The following is a 17,293-nucleotide window of genomic DNA, read 5'->3' as shown; positions in this document are numbered from 1 at the left end:
AAATGAGCAGAAACCATGAATATCATCCTAATTATGGTTCACTTTTGTTATGTTTCTAGATAGATTGAAGTTTCTAGGATTTCCGGAACCTCGTAGTAATGTAAGGAAAGCTCAAGAAATATTGGAGCCGTCCGGAGGTCAATTCACGTGAGAAAGCTATTTTGGAATATCAACCTAACTTCAAAAAGGTAAGTATCTTGACTAACCTTGAGTGGGGGAATTATCCCTTAGTCATTGAGTCTTATGTGAAAATTGTGTAATTGAAAACCATGTATGCGAGGTGATGAGTAAGTACTTGGTTTATATGTGCAAATTGTGTCGGTTGAAATTCGTAGACTCCCTTATGTATTAAATTGGAAACTTTTTGGAACTTAGTAAATCCTTGATTTGTCATGCCCCATTCCTTGTTTGTCGAGTTTGTATTTTATATGATAATTTGTTGTGATTGCCATTTTACTTTTATGTGAACTCTGTATTTGTTTGAGTTGCCATTTTTATGGAAAGTACTTTCATTATTGATTTTATCTACAAATAATTTAAATGGGAAATTTACTTAATAAGATGAATAAATCTATTATTTTATGATGTTGTGATTTAAAAGAGGTGTTGTTCCATGATGAATTATTTTTCTGTTCATTTTGTTGAAAACTTGATATTGAATTATAAAGGTCGTGAATCATTAGAGGAAAAGTGCCAAATTGTGAAATATTATTCGGTTGAGTTGTTTACTCCCGAACATTTTGTTAAGATGTTGTGCACATTATAATTAATTAAATAAGTTTAAATTGAGGCGTTTATATATTTAACTAAAATTTGAATTAAAGAAGGTGTTGTCCTATGATGAGTTATTTTCCCATCCTTGTGGTTGTTTTTGAGATTTTATATACATTGTGTTGAGCCGTGGACTATTTGTTGTGAAATTAATTGACTTTATTGTACCTTTGGAATGGTTGTGGCCTATGGGAAATTTGTAAATACGAGTTGATGATGATGTGATGTTGTGATAATATTCTATGTGAATTGTTGTGTGATTTGTGTTACTGTTATGCGGTGTATAAGGGTGCATCTCATTGTTGACATTATGCGGGCATAAGGGTGGCATTTTACTATTGTTATATTTGTTGGGATATTGTCTAGGTGGAGTGATAAGGAAGGCTATTAAACAGAGCGACAAGGGAGGCTATTATAGGAGTGATAAGGGTTGTTATAAGAGAGATAAGGGTGGCTATTGATACTGTCAGGGCAGAGGGATAAGGGAGGCTATTATAGGAGAGATAAGAGTGGCTATAGGAGAGATAAGGGTGGCTATTATCAGTGATGATATGTGATGATGTGGGGTTATTATGTTGATGGTTTTTGTGAAATGTTGTGATTCTCCTTGTGTTTATTATTCTATCTTGTGCAACTTGTCTTGTTGTTTCGGTAAACTTGATAATAGTCTGATCCATGTTGAAATTGTGAGCCTGTGGTTATTGCCAGGAGGATTATATTATTGGCACGTGATTTGTCCGTGCAAATGTGATATGATATGTGGGCACGAGGTGCCACAGAAATATGATGATTATGATATTGGCACGTGAATTCTCCGTACAGTTGTGATATTAGATGTGGGCACGAGGTGCGTGAGTAAATAATAATTGTATTATTGGCACGTGAGTTGTCCGTGCAGTTATGATAGAAATATGTGCACGAGGTACCGTGGAGATGTGAAAGTGGGCAGAGACCCATGTTACGAAAATATGAAAATGGGATGAGACTCGTGTTTTATGGTTATGAAATGAGGTGTTATAGAAAGACATTTATTTGAAAGAAGCATATTCAAAAGATATTTACTTGAAAGAAATATTCGTAAGGTATTTATTCGAAAGGATTATATGTGAAAGATTTATATTTGAAGGACATGTTTAATTGGTTGTACGTGTGTTCCTTATTCATTTGAGTAATAATTATGGTATTCTTGTTGCCTTGTTGTTTATATCCCTGGTTGATTTTGTTGCTAGTATTGCTAGTTGTTTTCCAGTATTATTGTACACTGTTATATTGCACAGGTTATTTGACTAGTGAGTGTCTAGACTGTACCTCGTCACTACTCCATTGAGGTTAGTCTTGATACTTACTGGGTACCGATCGTGGTGTACTCATACTATACTTATGCACATTTTTGTGCAGAGCCAGGTATTGGAGATATCGGACTCGGGCAGAGTTAGTGTGTTGATCGCAAGGATTCAAGGTAGAGTTGCTTGGCCGTCGCAGTCCCTTGGAGTCTTTCTATTTTATTATACTGTCAACTCTTATTTGAATAGTATTTTATATTCGATCCTTGAGATCATTGCATGTATTCAGTTAGAGTTCGTGACTCAGTATTACCAGTCTTGGGAGGTTGTTATATTTGTAATTATTTTCACTATTGGTTTATATAAGAAAACAATATGTAATTGTAATCGGCTTACCTAATCTTAGAGACTAAGTGCCATCACGACGCTTATGGTGGAATTTTGGATCATGACAAGTTAGTATCAGAGCTTTAGGTTCATAGGTTCTACGAGTCACGAACGAGTTTAGTAGAGTCTTACGGATCGGTACAGAGACGTCTATACTTATCTTCGAGAGGCTACAGAACGGTTAGGAAATTTCCACTTCTTTCATTCTTGTCGTGCGGAATATGTTGAATTTGGAATTTGAGTCTTTGCATCTCTATTCTCTCACAGATGGTGAGGACATATTCTACTGGGTCAGTTGTGTCACGCCCCGAACCTGGGGGGCGAGACCGGCACCTGGTGCCTCACTGATCCTTGCATACCAACTTGCGACTAAGGGACTCTGAACATATAATGTCATACATTATCTGTGGCCACATTGCAAGATAATTTTCGAAGCAAAATATAAAACAGAATGGAAGATAACGCTCACTAAACATCGATATAAAGCTGGGCCAATAAGGGCGTCACAACTAATATAGCTGACAAACCAATAAAATATACATACAAGGCCTACAAGCCCAACATACTGCACTAACTAACATGATATGTCTACAAACCTTTACTGATAGATGTACTGTGGTCGAAACAGGGCCCCGATCTACCCATAACCTATATACATATATATATATATACAAGATGTACATAAAACTCTAGACCCGGCAACTCCGAAGGACGTGGAGCTTACCGATAAAGCTGAACTCGGGCAACACCTACTGAGGAGGTCTACCCGTCTGTCTGTCTGAACCTGCACGCATGAAATGCAGCGTCCCTAGAAAAAAGAACGTCAGTACGAAATAATGTACCGAGTATACAAGGAAATAAAATAACTTAAAGATGAAATTGAACTGATAATATAATAACTGAAAGTAACTGGGAGTCAAAGATGATTTGGAGATATACTTACCTGCTGATACTGACTCAACTCTCTCAATATAGTAAATAAAATAGATGTCCGGCCCTATAAGGCTCGGAACGTGTAACTGCTCCACCGTAGTAGGCTTGCTCATAGGTGCTCGACCATACTAGGCTCTATATCTCGGCCATGCTAGGCTCGCTCATAGGCGCTCGGCCGCAGTAGGCTTGGTATATAACTTACCATCTGATCGGAGGTTGCCCAATAGGGGCCTGCCCACCGATTATAGCTCGATGGTGGTGAAAATATTGTAGTGTGTGTGTGTATATATATATATATATATATATATATATATATATATATATAGAGAGAGAGAGAGAGAGAGAGAGAGAGAGAGAGAGAGAGACCCTATTCTCTCTTGACTGGAAGAAGACAATACTCAATTTATTATAAAGTCCCGATAAGGGAGAATACAGTAACTTACGAGACTAGGATAATGTACATAAATTCGGGAGTATGAACTTCTCTTTATGCCTCGTTATCAAATACATGTAGTTACGATATCATGCCAAAATGAAGGAAGGGCTTAGCCTTAACATACTTGAACCGATTCTTTTGACAATCCATCTAACACGTGTTGATTGCGACAAAATATGTAACAGTGGATCGAAGTAGGGAAAAATTCATTTGATATTCTTGAGAAAGCTTGCACCGTACTCCCTTAAAATTGCAAAAACTCACGTTGCTAAGGTGCTAAGAAATCTCATTTGAATTTTTGTTTCAAGAGATTCACGTTACTACCACATAAATCCTTGTATAAATTGGTTGAAGTCTTAATCCCTCATATTGTAGAGATATCCCATATCTTTAAGTGATTTAGAGAGATGTTTTAAACTTTGGGGATGTGGGCCCCACTAAGTGATGACTAAGCTTTGGCCTAAAGGCCCCTAACATGCCACCTTGTTTTGTGAGTTAAGACTCATTATAAATACCTCTTTGGGCTGCCATGTTTGTGGGGGGGGGGGGGGTGTTTAATTTATCCAAAAATTCACTCCTTTCCCTAATCAACTTATTAATCCCCTACTAATCTAATAATTAACCAATTACCCATATAATTAAAAATTATCCCAAATTACTTAGAATACTATTTACTTTTAACACACTTTATGTACCCTACTATCATGGTCATGTGGTACCTTGTATGGTACTAGTCCATAAATACCGGGTATTATAGCTTAGACAGTATTTTATCATTGTCAAACTCCGATGAAACTCATTTTCTTCAATTCACTTACCCTCTCATTAACGAATTTACTTATCACTTGTTTGAAATAGCATAATGCTTATAATCTCAAAATAATCTCATTCCCGAACTTATGTCGATTAACTTACGACAAAATTTTAACATACGAAAATGCGGGATGTAACTTCATTCCCCTATTTGGAACATTCGTCCTCGAATGTTGACTGATGCACTTATCATTATCATAACTTATAGCTATTGTGAATACCTTAATACTCTCATTCCCATCTAGGCAATTGTTCTGTGAATAAATCCAAAGGCCAGGGCATACCCCCCCCCCTCCAGGCCTCTTTCTCACACCATGACTTGTGGTCGGAATCCTTCCAATCTCGTAACTGTTGCTACTTTCTGTCATGTAGCCTGTATGACTCTGACCTTGTAAGTGCGCCTATGCGACTCTTCTCTCCTTTTTCCTACGGCTTTTAGCCAATCTCTAAGCCTCACTTTGTAAACATATACATAGCTTGATAAGAGGTCCCTCTAGGCATCTATGGGTATACTGAAGTTCTTCGCTCGGTACTTTGTTGAACTTACAAATATTGTTATACCTTATTTCATAGATCTGTTTATCCATCCGTATGACTTTACTGCCATAACTCTTACTTTGATTTATCGTTACTGAGGTCTGCTACCAAACTCCAGGTTAGTCTCGTTGATTATCCCATATGTATAAATCTACATCCTTTAATGCTTTCTCATTACTGTTCATCTTAAGAATGATGGTCTAATCTCATCTCATACTTTGTAACTTTTATCCATCCATTGTTGATTCACCTTAATACCAATAACTTGACCTCTTATGTAACACTGCCGCTAGGGCTCACGTCTAATCGGGGAACATCTGAAATGATTAGACTGATCCACCTGGGGGCGATAACATGCTTCCACAACTGTATTTCATAGCATCCCAACGTGATTCATCCTATGGGGGTATTTTAATCCTATACAGTTCATGAAATCATTACTCAATCGAAGGCCCAAACGCCATCCTTCATCCATCACAATTACACCCTTATTCTACTACCATGGAAGCATTCTATCTCTTTTAAATGCTATTAGTCTTAGACTCCTTTGAGTTCATTCCGGCTATACTGAACTTTCTATAACTTAGAGAAATCATCAGCTCTCTTGTTTTCATGGGCTTAATCCCGAGGACTTATCCATTCTTGTCACTTTCTCACTTGCCTTTCCTTATCCTTACTTATGTCTTCCTAAAACCTTGTCGCTTACCATACTTTAGCTTGCGACCTACACATATCTATTTATACTACTCACAACCTTCCTTCAACTTGCTTGCACCATAGGTTTCCTTATGTCATTCTGGAACATCAAGCGAGACATCACATTGTCTCCAACTCTTCTTTGCTCTCTTGACCAGATCTCTTGATAACTAGAAACCATAGGCTGGAAAAGATGCCACTGACGCTGCCGCTATCATTCCTGGATACTGAATCCCCGTGCCTCTAGGCGTCTATCCGAAGTATGGACTATTTACAACCTTCTGCATTTGAGTATCTCGTATGTTGTCCACCTTTACCTTACTTACCTTAAAGTCAAGCATCACATCTTTTATCTCTTTCATGACCTCCCTTCCATATAGGTATAATTTACATCCACAACTTGAAGCTCTATTATAATACTTGCACCTCTGGTGGTATACACAATCCGGTAGTAGCTCCATATTGACTTCTTATGAGGCTGGTACTCTTCTAACTAGCTTTCTTGTAGAGCTATTATAGAATATAGTTGTTGTACTATCTCTCTTGCACCTCTGATATTAAGAGTGATTATGCTATGATCTCAATCATGATTTCTATAATTTTTTGGGTTCGATAATCAAACTCCTGATTTACTTCGTTGATGTAACTCTTTAGTTTTCTCTTCCTTCTGATGAGCCTTTATGTAGGCTTAAGCTATCTTCCGCTCTGAGGATCCTGGTATTAGTTAGTTCTTTAGCCTTTTATGGGCACTATGGAATATCCCTGATACAACCTTCTAACAATTCAACCCTTTGTCTATGACCTAGACTCAATCCTTTCTTTTAACTTACACTGGAGTCTTCTACGACTGTATGATTATAAACATATATGCTGTATGGATAATACTCTAAAATCTTGAGGGCGTTCATAACATAATTATCTCTGGACCATTGATCGAATAATTCCTTTAGTTCCTTCTCAACTTTCTTATGGAATGCATACAATGTTGTAGTGAGACTACTTTTACATGACCTTTACTCCTTCAAGTTACTATGTTTAGGTTGAGGCCTTCTTACTTATTTCCTCAGCTAGTCTTTCATTGTAGTACTTAGGGAGGATCATCTGACTCTTGTAAAGCTGCGAGCTTATTACATTGTATACTCGACGGAATTTTTGATGTCTCTCCTCGCCTATAATTATCCGTAGTTACTTATCTCCACGCCCTTGTGCTTGTAGGGTTGTTCCTGAACTGATATTTTGGTTGCCTTCCTAATGGTATTCTCTTTTTTTTCTGTAACACTCATACGGCATCTTTAACTAACCCAACTCCTATATGAATATTTCTCAAGGATCACGATATCATTATCTGCAAGACTAGATTCACTATGTTTATCTTGCACGATCTTTTGATTGTTTGTATCCTCTTGTCTAGCCATAACTAGGCTCTTCCTGAATCAACTACTAACTACTCGTTGGCCCATTCTCATATCAATATTATTTCGTGTAATCTTTCTTGGGTTATTTCCTTTGTCTTAACTTACGTCTCACACTGGTTCCTTATCTATCAATAATATCTCGGGCAGGAGCCCTTACTTCCTCTCTTTGACGTCGTGTTTGCATAATGTTCTGAAATCGTAGCATATCTGTAGGATTTGAATAAGTGCAATCTCATCCCTTTCTCATTTTTATCGCATTGTTCATTTATCATTCCATAGTTACTAGAACCACTTAATTCTGACTTAATTCCACATCACACCATATCCCCCCCTCCCCCTTTAGGGGAGTACTAAGATTTAGTGCTACGATGATCTACTTATAGATGTTTTACCTTTTCATCTTTGGCGTCTTTTCACATCCTCGATGACCCTTACTCGCCTCGCGGTAATCCTTCTGTACCAAGGATAACAAAATTCCTTACTCACGAGGGTGACACTTAGTATCCTGGCACATACAGTCCCTTAAGCTTAACTTTGCTCACATTGCTTGCTTTAGAGAAGCGTCTTCCTGAATGACCTTTAAAGGTTATTCTGCTGTCGTCCATTCTACTATCGCCGGAACACAATATGAAATTCTCATGATACCGACTATTATCAAATCACTCAGTCCCTAATTCATGTTCAGTTTATCTTGTTCAGCAGCCCATACTGATTTCTATTATTCTGGGGTCTAACTTTTCCTTCCGGTAGTCGTGTTAGAGTCACGAGCTTACTTCTTGAAATGAGGATATGACTTTATGGCCTATACTCTTTTGTTGTCTCAAGGCATGTCACCTCTCATCTTTTCCTTCCCTTGACTATAGACTCTGTAATACTGTCCTTTATTTTTTTCTACCGTTGTCATCCATGTATCACCTCTTACTCATAATGCTTCATTATCTCTCTTCTTATTTCCCTGCTAATATGTCTGTCTATCACTTTATTCTGAAAATATGCACAAGACTTTCTTTTGCTTTTAGCTCTCCTTGCTCCATCCACTGGCTCTTCGGGTTGCCTAACATTTTATCTCTACTAGGGACGGGAGCCACACTAAGGTAATATCTATCCCTTCCAGGCTTCCAGTGCCTATCTTTGTAGTACTCATATCTAGCTGTACTATTTTAGAGTGCACCATATGGGTGTCTCACAAGGAGATCTATTACCACGTTTGCACTATCTATCCCTCGAAAATGTCAACTAACACTAACAATCCATCCACCATTTTGGGTTACTCTAACCCCAGCCGGATCCTGATATCCTTTCCTTCTCTTAAACTACACCTGTTAGTTTCCATAAGAAATAACTGAGATGGGTGTGGCCGATTGTACATACCTCTGCTACTGTTGAAGGTAACGCAAAATGCTTATATATCCCTTCCTGAATGGTAAATAATGATAATCTTCACTAGTTGGGTGTCTCGTACCCGTCTTCATCTTGCATCTTTTACTTGTTAAAACTTGTATCTACCTTTTGATTCTCTCATTGCTTTTCACCATATGGGTAGATATATATTCTTGCCTTAAAGCTCCTTATCAAAAAGTTTATATATCTTAGTACGCACATGATCTACTGAATACCTTACATTTACTCATCATAAGCATGATGCAAATTGAGTTTCGTTCACTCAACTCTTCCACAACTATATCTCTTACCAACCATCTTTCTGGATGAAGGTATCATTGTATTATGAGTAAAATAGAGTTTAAGAATTTGAATTCTTACAACTGAGCTCTATCAGACGATCTAGAGTAAGAAGAAAGAGTGACAGTCCTAAATGCCCCATGGCCACATTGCAAGATAATTTGCGAAGTAAAATATAAAACTGAACGGAAGCTAACGCTGACTAAACATCAATATAAAGCTGGGCCGACAAGGCCGTCACAACTACTATAGCTGACAAACCAATAAAATATACATACAAGGCCTACAAGCCCAATATACTACACTAACTAACAAGATATGTCTACAAGCCTCTACTGATGGATGTACTGTGGTCGGAACACGGCCCCGATCTACCCTTAACCTATATATATATATATATATATATACAAGATGTACACAAAACTCTAGACCCGACAACTCTGAAGGACGTGGAGCTTACCGATAAAGCTGAACTCGGGCAACACCTACTGAGGAGGTCTACTCGTCTGTCTCTCTAAACCTGCACGCATGAAATGCAGCGTCCCCAGAAAAAGGAACGTCAGTATGAAATAATATACCAAGTATGCAAGGCAATAAAATAACTGAAAGCTGAAACTGAAATGATAATATAATAACTGAAAGTAACTGGGAGTCAAAGATGATCTGGAGATATACTTGTCTGCTGATACTGACTCAACTCTCTCAATATAGTAAATAAAATAGATGTCCGGCCCTATAAGGCTCGGAACGTGTAACTGCTCCACCGTAGTAGGCTTGCTCATAGGTGCTCGGCCATACTAGGCTCTATATCTCGGCCATGCTAGGCTCGCTCATAGGCGCTCGGCCACAGTAGGCTCGGTATATAACTTACCATCTGATCAGAGGTTGCCCAATAGGGGCCTGCCCACCGATTATAGCTCGATGGTGGTGAAATACTGTAATATTGTATATATATAGACCCTCTGCTCTCTTGACTGGAAGAAGATAATACTTTATTGAATATAAAGTCCCGATAAGGGAGAATACGGTAACTTATTAGACTAGAATAATATACATAAATCTAGGAGTATGAACTTCTCTTTATGCCTCGTTATCAAACACATGTAGTTACGAGATCATGCCAAAATGAAGGAAGGGCTTAGACTTAACATACCTGAACCGATTCTCTTGACAATCCCTCAAACACACGTTGATTGTGACAAAACAAGTAACGACAGATCGAAGTACGGGAAAATCTGTTTCATATTCTTGAGAAAGATTGCACCGTACTCCCTTAAAATTTCAAAAACGCACGTTGCTAAGGTGCTAAGAAATCTCATTTGAATTTTTAATTCAAGAGATTCACGTTACTACCACATGAACCCTTGTATGAATTGGTTGAAGTCTTAATCCCTCATATTGTAGAGATATCCCATCTCATTAAGTGATTTAGAGGGATGTTTTAAACTTTGGGGGTGTGGCCCCCACTAAGTGATGACTAAGCTTTGGCCTAAAGGCCCCTAACATGCCACCTTGTTTTGTAAGTTAAGACTAATTATAAATACCTCTTTAAGCTGCCACATTGGGGAGGGGGGGGTTACATTTATCCAAAAATTCACTCATTTCCCTAATCAACTTATTAATCCCCTACTAATCCAATAATTAATCAATTACCCATACAATTAAGAATTATCCCAAATTACTTAGAATACTATTCACTTTTAACACATTTTATATACCCTACTATCATGGCCATGTGGTACCTTTTATGGCACTAGTCCATAAATACCGAGTATTATAGCTTGGACCGTATTTTATCTCCAAATTGTCAAACTCTGATGAAACTCATTTTCTTCGATTCACTTACCCTCTCATTCACGAATTTACTTACCACTTATTTGAAATAGAATAATGCTTATAATCTCAAAATAATCTCATTCCCGAACTTACGTCGATTAACTTATGACGAAACTTTAAAGTACGAAAATGCGGGATGTAACAAGCTGAGTAGACAACCATGCATACTTCTAGGGCCGCAAGAGGCCGGGGCCGAGGTAGAGGCCGATGAAGGGCACGTGCCGCGAATAGAGCACCTGTCAGAACAGCAGTTGAGGAGCCGCCAGTAGCTCCAGTTGTGGGACAGGTACCAGAAGTACTTGTTGTTACCCCCGGACTTCAGGAGACTTTAGCACAGTTCTTGAATGTGTTTGGTACATTAACTCAGCGGGATTGATCTCTTTTGCACCAAATATTGCACAGATTGGGGGAGTAACTCAGAATCCTACCGTCTGTGCTTCAGAACAACAAGTTCACATTGGTCAGGTTCCAAGTATAGTACCGGCACATCATGTTATTCCTATTCAGCCTGAGGTCAGGCCAGAGGCATCAGAAGAAGAACAAAAGAGACTTGAGAGATTTAAGAGGTATAGTCCACCTACCTTTAGTTGCACAACTACTGAGGATGCCCAGGGATTTCTAGAAAAATATCACCGTATTCTCTGCACCATGGGTATTGTGGAGGTGAGCAGAGTTGCCTTTATTACATTTCAATTGTCAGGAGCAGCATATCGATGGCGCACAGAGTTTGAATGATAGCGTCAGGGCACCATGACAGTATTAGAATATGCTATCAGGTTTAGTGAGTTAGCCCCGCATGCACCTATCTTAATTCCTACAGTCAGAGAGCGAGTCCGCAGATTCATTGAAGGGCTCGATTACGATTTTAAAATAAGCATGGCTTGAGAATTGCAAACTAACATTCCATTTCAGCAAGTAGTAGAGATTTCCAGGATGTTAGAACGTGTTCGAAGTGAGTAAAATGAATCTAAAGAGACCAAAAGGTCTCGAAGTTCTAGAGGGTTCAGTGGATTTTACTCTTCATCTATGTAATGATCCGGCCGATTGTTTTGAGAGTAATAGCCCCGATCCCCTATTTACCGCTTCTCCCATATCTATTTCTGCTATGGTGACTTGCCGAGAGGTTTCATTTTGGTTTTTGGAGTGTTTTGGGACACTTAGTCCCTAAATGGAGGTTTAAGCCTTATGATTTGGACCGTAGTCGGGACTATATGAAGATGACTAAGGAATGGAATTTCGTCAGTTCTGTTTGCTCTATTAGGTGATTTTGGACTTAGGGGCATGTCTGGATTGTGTTTTGGAGGTCCGTAGCTTATTTAGGCTTGAAATGGCGAAAGTCAAATTTTTGAAAATTTTGACCTGTAGTGGACTTTTTGACATCGAGGTCGGATTGTGATTCCGGAAGTTGGAGTAGGTATATAATGTTGAATATGACTTGTGTGCAAAATTTGGGGTCAATCGGACGTGGTTTGGTTGGTTTCGACATCGGTTGTCGAATTTGGAAGTTTCAAGTTCTTCGAGGCATTTCTTGAGGTAAGTCCCTTGTGCTTATTTTTCATCAATAATCTTGCTTCCCCATTTATTTTTTCACCTAGTTAGTGTGTATTTAAGGTGAAATTTGGGAGTTTGAGGCTAGGGATTTGGAAAGTTTCATTTGTGGATTTGAAGGATCATTTGGTGTCAGATTTTAGTAAATTTGATATGGTTAGACTCGTGAGTGAATGGACTTTCAGATTTTGTGACTTTTACCCGATTTTGAGACGTGGGCCCGGGTCGACCTTTTAGGACGTATTTCGGAATTTTTGTTAAAATATTGATTTCATTAATTAGATGAGTCTATTATGGTTGTATTCATGATATGCAATTGTGTTTGGCTAAATTTGGGCCATTTGGAGTCGGATAATCGGGGAAAGGGCATTCTTACGAATTGATTGAGCTTGACTCGAGGTCAATGGCTTGTCTAACCTTGTGTGGGGGAACTCCCCTTAGGTTTTGGTACTGTGTTTGATATATGAGCGCCCTGTACGTGAGGTAACGAGTGCGTACACAGGCTATTGTTGCAAAACTCCATTTTCATTAAGTAAAATACTTGTCTTCCTTTAACTGAACTACACTAGCATATGAATTTATCATGTTTAGTCTAGAAGGCGACTTGGGAGACCGAGCAAGAAATGTGCAGCCGTTATTCTCATCTTTACACCACTTCATGTATGTCTCTATGCTCGTTCATGGATGAACGATTGTTTTAAGAGGGGGAGGATGTAACGACCCGGCCAATCATTTTGAGAGTAATAGCCTCGATCCCCTATTTACTACGTCTCCCATATCTATTTCTGCTATTGTGACTTTCTGGGAGGCTTCGTTTTGGTTTTTGGAGTGTTTTGGGACACTTAGTCCCTAAATGGAGGTTTAAACCTTAGAATTTGGTCAGTGGTCGTAACTGTGTGAAGACAACTTCAGAATGGAATTATGTCGGTTCTGTTAGCTCCGTTTGGTGACTTTGGACTTAGGGGTGTGTCCGGATTGTGGAGGTCCGTAGCTTATTTAAGCTTGAAATGGCGAAAGTCAAATTTTTTGAGATTTTGACCGGTAGTGGACTTTTTGATATCGGGGTCGGATTCCGATTTCGGAAGTTGGAGTAGGTCCATAATGTTGAATATGACTTGTGTGCAAAATTTTGGGGTCAATATGATGTGGTTTGGTTGGTTTCGGCATCAGTTGTCGAATTTGGAAGTTTCAAGTTCTTTAAGTTTGAATCGGAGGATGATTTGTGATTTTAGCGTTGCTTGATGTAGTTTTAGGGCTCAACTAAGTTTGTATGGTGTTTAAGGATTGGTTGGTATATTTGGTTGAGGTCCCGGGGGCCTCGGGTGAGTTTCGGGTGGTTAACGGACTTGGAATGGAAGTTGAGAAATTTTTGAGGTTTGGCCTTTTGCTGGTATGATCGCACCTGCGAGGGTATTAGCCGTAGGTGCGAGGCCGCATGTACGGGAGGTTGAGCGCAGGTGCGGAAGGGGTGGGGATCAGCAGAGGTAGCAGGTGAGATGATTTCTCCACACCTACGATAGCACAGATGCGGACCAGTGGTCGCAGAAGCGGAGGCAGCCAAGGTTAGTCATTTTTGCAGGTGCGCCCACATTTTTCGCACCAGCGGGCACGTAGGTGCGAGCCTAGGCTCCGCAGGTGCGAAAATGCCTAGGCAGTGTTTAAAACCGAAGGGCTTTGTGATTTTTGTCATTTTGGACCTTGCAAACTCGGTTTAGGGCGATTCTTTAGAGCATTTTCGAGGCATTTCTTGAGGTAAGTCCCTTGTGCTTATTTTTTATCAATAATCTTGCTTCCCCATTTATTTTTCCACCTAGTTAATGTGTATTTAAGGTGAAATTTGGGAGTTTGAGGCTAGGGATTTGGAAAGTTTCATTTGTGGATTTGAAGGACCATTTGGTGTCGGATTTTAGTAAATTTGATATGGTTAGACTCGTGAGTGAATGGACTTTCGGATTTTGTGACTTTTACCCGAATTCGAGACGTGGGCCCAAGTCGACGTTTTAGGACGTATTTCGGAATTTTTGTTAAAATATTGATCTCATTAATTAGATAAGTCTATTATGGTTATATTCATGATATGCAATTGTGTTTGGCTAAATTTGGGCCATTTGGAGTCGGATAATCGGGGAAAGGGAATTCTTACGGATTGATTGAGCTTGACTCGAGGTAAGTGGCTTGCCTAACCTTGTGTGGGGGAACTCCCCTTAGGTTTCGGTACTGTGTTTGATATATGAGCGCCCTGTACGTGAGGTAACGAGTGCGTACACGGGCTATTGTTGCAAAACTCCATTTTCATTAAGTAAAATACTTGTCTTCCTTTAACTGAACTACACTAGCATATGAATTTATCATGTTTAGTCTTGAACAACATGTTTATGTGTCTTAATTGCTTATGTGAACTCTTTGCGGCATGCTTAGTGAATTTCCTGCATCTTCCTTGACTGGTACTTGGTCTAAATCGTAAGATTCTTGATGTAGTTGTATTTCTATTATTTGCGATGTATATTTACTTTGGGACTACGGAGCGGTATTTCGGTAGATCCCCCTGCTCTGTAAATTTACTTTGGGACTACGGAACTGTATTCTGGTAGATCCCCCATGTTCTATATATTTACTTTGTGACTACAGAACAGTATTCCGGTAGATCCCCCCAGCTCTGCATATTTACTTTGGGACTACGGAACGGTATTCCGGTAGATCCCCTGCTCTGCATATTTACTTTGGGACTACGGAACGGTATTCTGGTATATCCCCCCTGTTTTGCATATTTACTTTGGGACTACGGAATGGTATTTCGGTATATCTCCCCCCTCCCCTCCCCCCCTGTTTTTCATATTTACGTTTGGGACTACGTGACGGTATCCTGGGAGATCCCCTGTTATATTTCTATGTATTGAGCTATTACCTTCTATGAATTCTTTCTTGTTAAATTTCAGTCTTTATTTTACTGCGATATTTCATTCTTTCCTTGTGTTATTATATATATACCAGTAGGACCCTGACCTGACCTCGTCACTACTCGACCGAGGTTAGGCTTGGCACTTACTGTGTACCGATTGTGGTGTACTCATGCTACTCTTCTGCACATATTTTTCGTGTACAGATCCAAGTATCCCTTATCAGAGTCTCGCGGATCTGAACAGAAACGTCTGTACTTATCTTCGGGAGGCTATGAAACTGTTAGGAAAATTACACTACTTTGATTCCTTATCATGCAAAAAATTTTGACTTCAAAAATTCTAAACTTCTGTATTTTATTCTCACAGATGGTGAGGACACGTACAAGTGGATCTGATGACCAGGCACCCGCGCCCACTGCTAGAGCCGCGAGAGGTCGGGGTAGAGGCCGAGGACGTCCATATGGGCATCCAGAGCACCTATACGAGCTGCTATAGAGGAGCCACCAACAGCTCTAGTCGGAGCACAGTCACCTGATACGCTTACTATTACTACTCCAGCACTTCAGGAGACCTTAGCATAGTTTCTGAGCATGTTTAGTGCATTGGTTCATGCGGGGTTGATTCCGATTGTACCAGCTACTTCACAGACCAGGGGAGGGACCCAGACTCCCGCCGCCCACACTCTAGAGCAGCAAGTTCATGTTGGTCAGGTTCCAGGTGTTATGGCAACACAACATATGGTCCTATTTTAGCAGGTGGTAGGGATCTCTTGCCAGATAGAGGATAGGTGGGTCCAGGCGAGAGAGGACAGACGAGGTCAGGAGAGCAAGTACAGGGAGGCGAGGAGACCTCGTAGACTGGAAAGATCCACTGGTCCTTATTTTGGAGGCAAGGTATGGCATGGTAGAGGTTTTGTGGGACAGCCAGTTTAGTTTGCATTTCAGGCTTTGTATAGTTTTTAAGGTGATCATGGGCCTCATGGTACCCGTACCGCACAGTTACCACAGCCACATCAGCAGCGAGGTTTTTTTGAGTGTGGCGACACTCTCCATGTGGTGAGGATTTGCCCCAGACTTAGGAGGGGTGCACCTCCATAGACTTCTCAGTTACAGCGTGCTCTACCAGGTCCTCAGGCTATGACTACAGTACCAGCTGCCAACCCACCTACTCAGGCAGCTCGAGGTAGAGGTCGGGGAGGTCGAGGCCGCCCTAGAGGGGGAGGCCAGGCCAGTTATTATGCCCTTTTACCCCGTTCATAGGCAGTTGCTTCAGATTCTGTCATCACAGGTATTTTCCCCATCTATCATAGAGATGCATCGGTATTATTTGACATAGGCTCTATGTATTCATATGTGTCTTCTTATTTTGCCCCATATTTGGGGGTATCTCGGGATTCTCTGAGTTCCCCTGTTTATGTATCTACTCATGTGGGAGATTCTCTTGCTGTAGACCGCGTATATCGGTCGTGTTTGATTGCTCTTAGTGGTTTTAAGACCAGAGCTGATTTATTATTTCTCATTGTGGTAGACTTTGATATTATTTTGGGCATGGACTGGTTGTCTCCCCATTATGCTACTCTTGATTGTCACGCTAAGACCGTGACGCTGGCTATGCCAGGCTTACCGCGATTAGAGTGGAGAGGTACCTTAGAGTATACTCCCAACAGGGTCATTTCATTTCTTAAGGCTCAGCGAATGGTTGAGAAGGGGTGTGTTACGTATTTGGCCTATGTGAGAGATGTCAGTATTTATACCCATATAATTGAGTCAGTCCCAATAGTGAGGGATTTTCCAGATATATTTCCAGCTGATCTTCCGGGCATGCCGCCCGACAGAGATATTGATTTTGGCATTGATTTGTTGTCGAGCACGCAACCCATCTCTATTCCTCTATATCGTATGGCTCCTCCTGAATTGAAGGAGTTGAAGGAGAAGTTACAGGAGTTGCTTGATAAGGGCTTCATTCGGCCCAGTGTATCACCCTGTGGTGCTCCTATCTTACTTGTGAAGAAGAAGGATGGTTCTATGCAGATGTGTATTGATTACCGCTAGTTGAACA

The sequence above is a fragment of the Nicotiana tomentosiformis genome, chromosome 5 (assembly GCF_000390325.3).
Source record: "Nicotiana tomentosiformis chromosome 5, ASM39032v3, whole genome shotgun sequence".
Taxonomy (NCBI): domain Eukaryota; kingdom Viridiplantae; phylum Streptophyta; class Magnoliopsida; order Solanales; family Solanaceae; genus Nicotiana; species Nicotiana tomentosiformis.
This window is presented reverse-complemented; position numbering follows the sequence as displayed.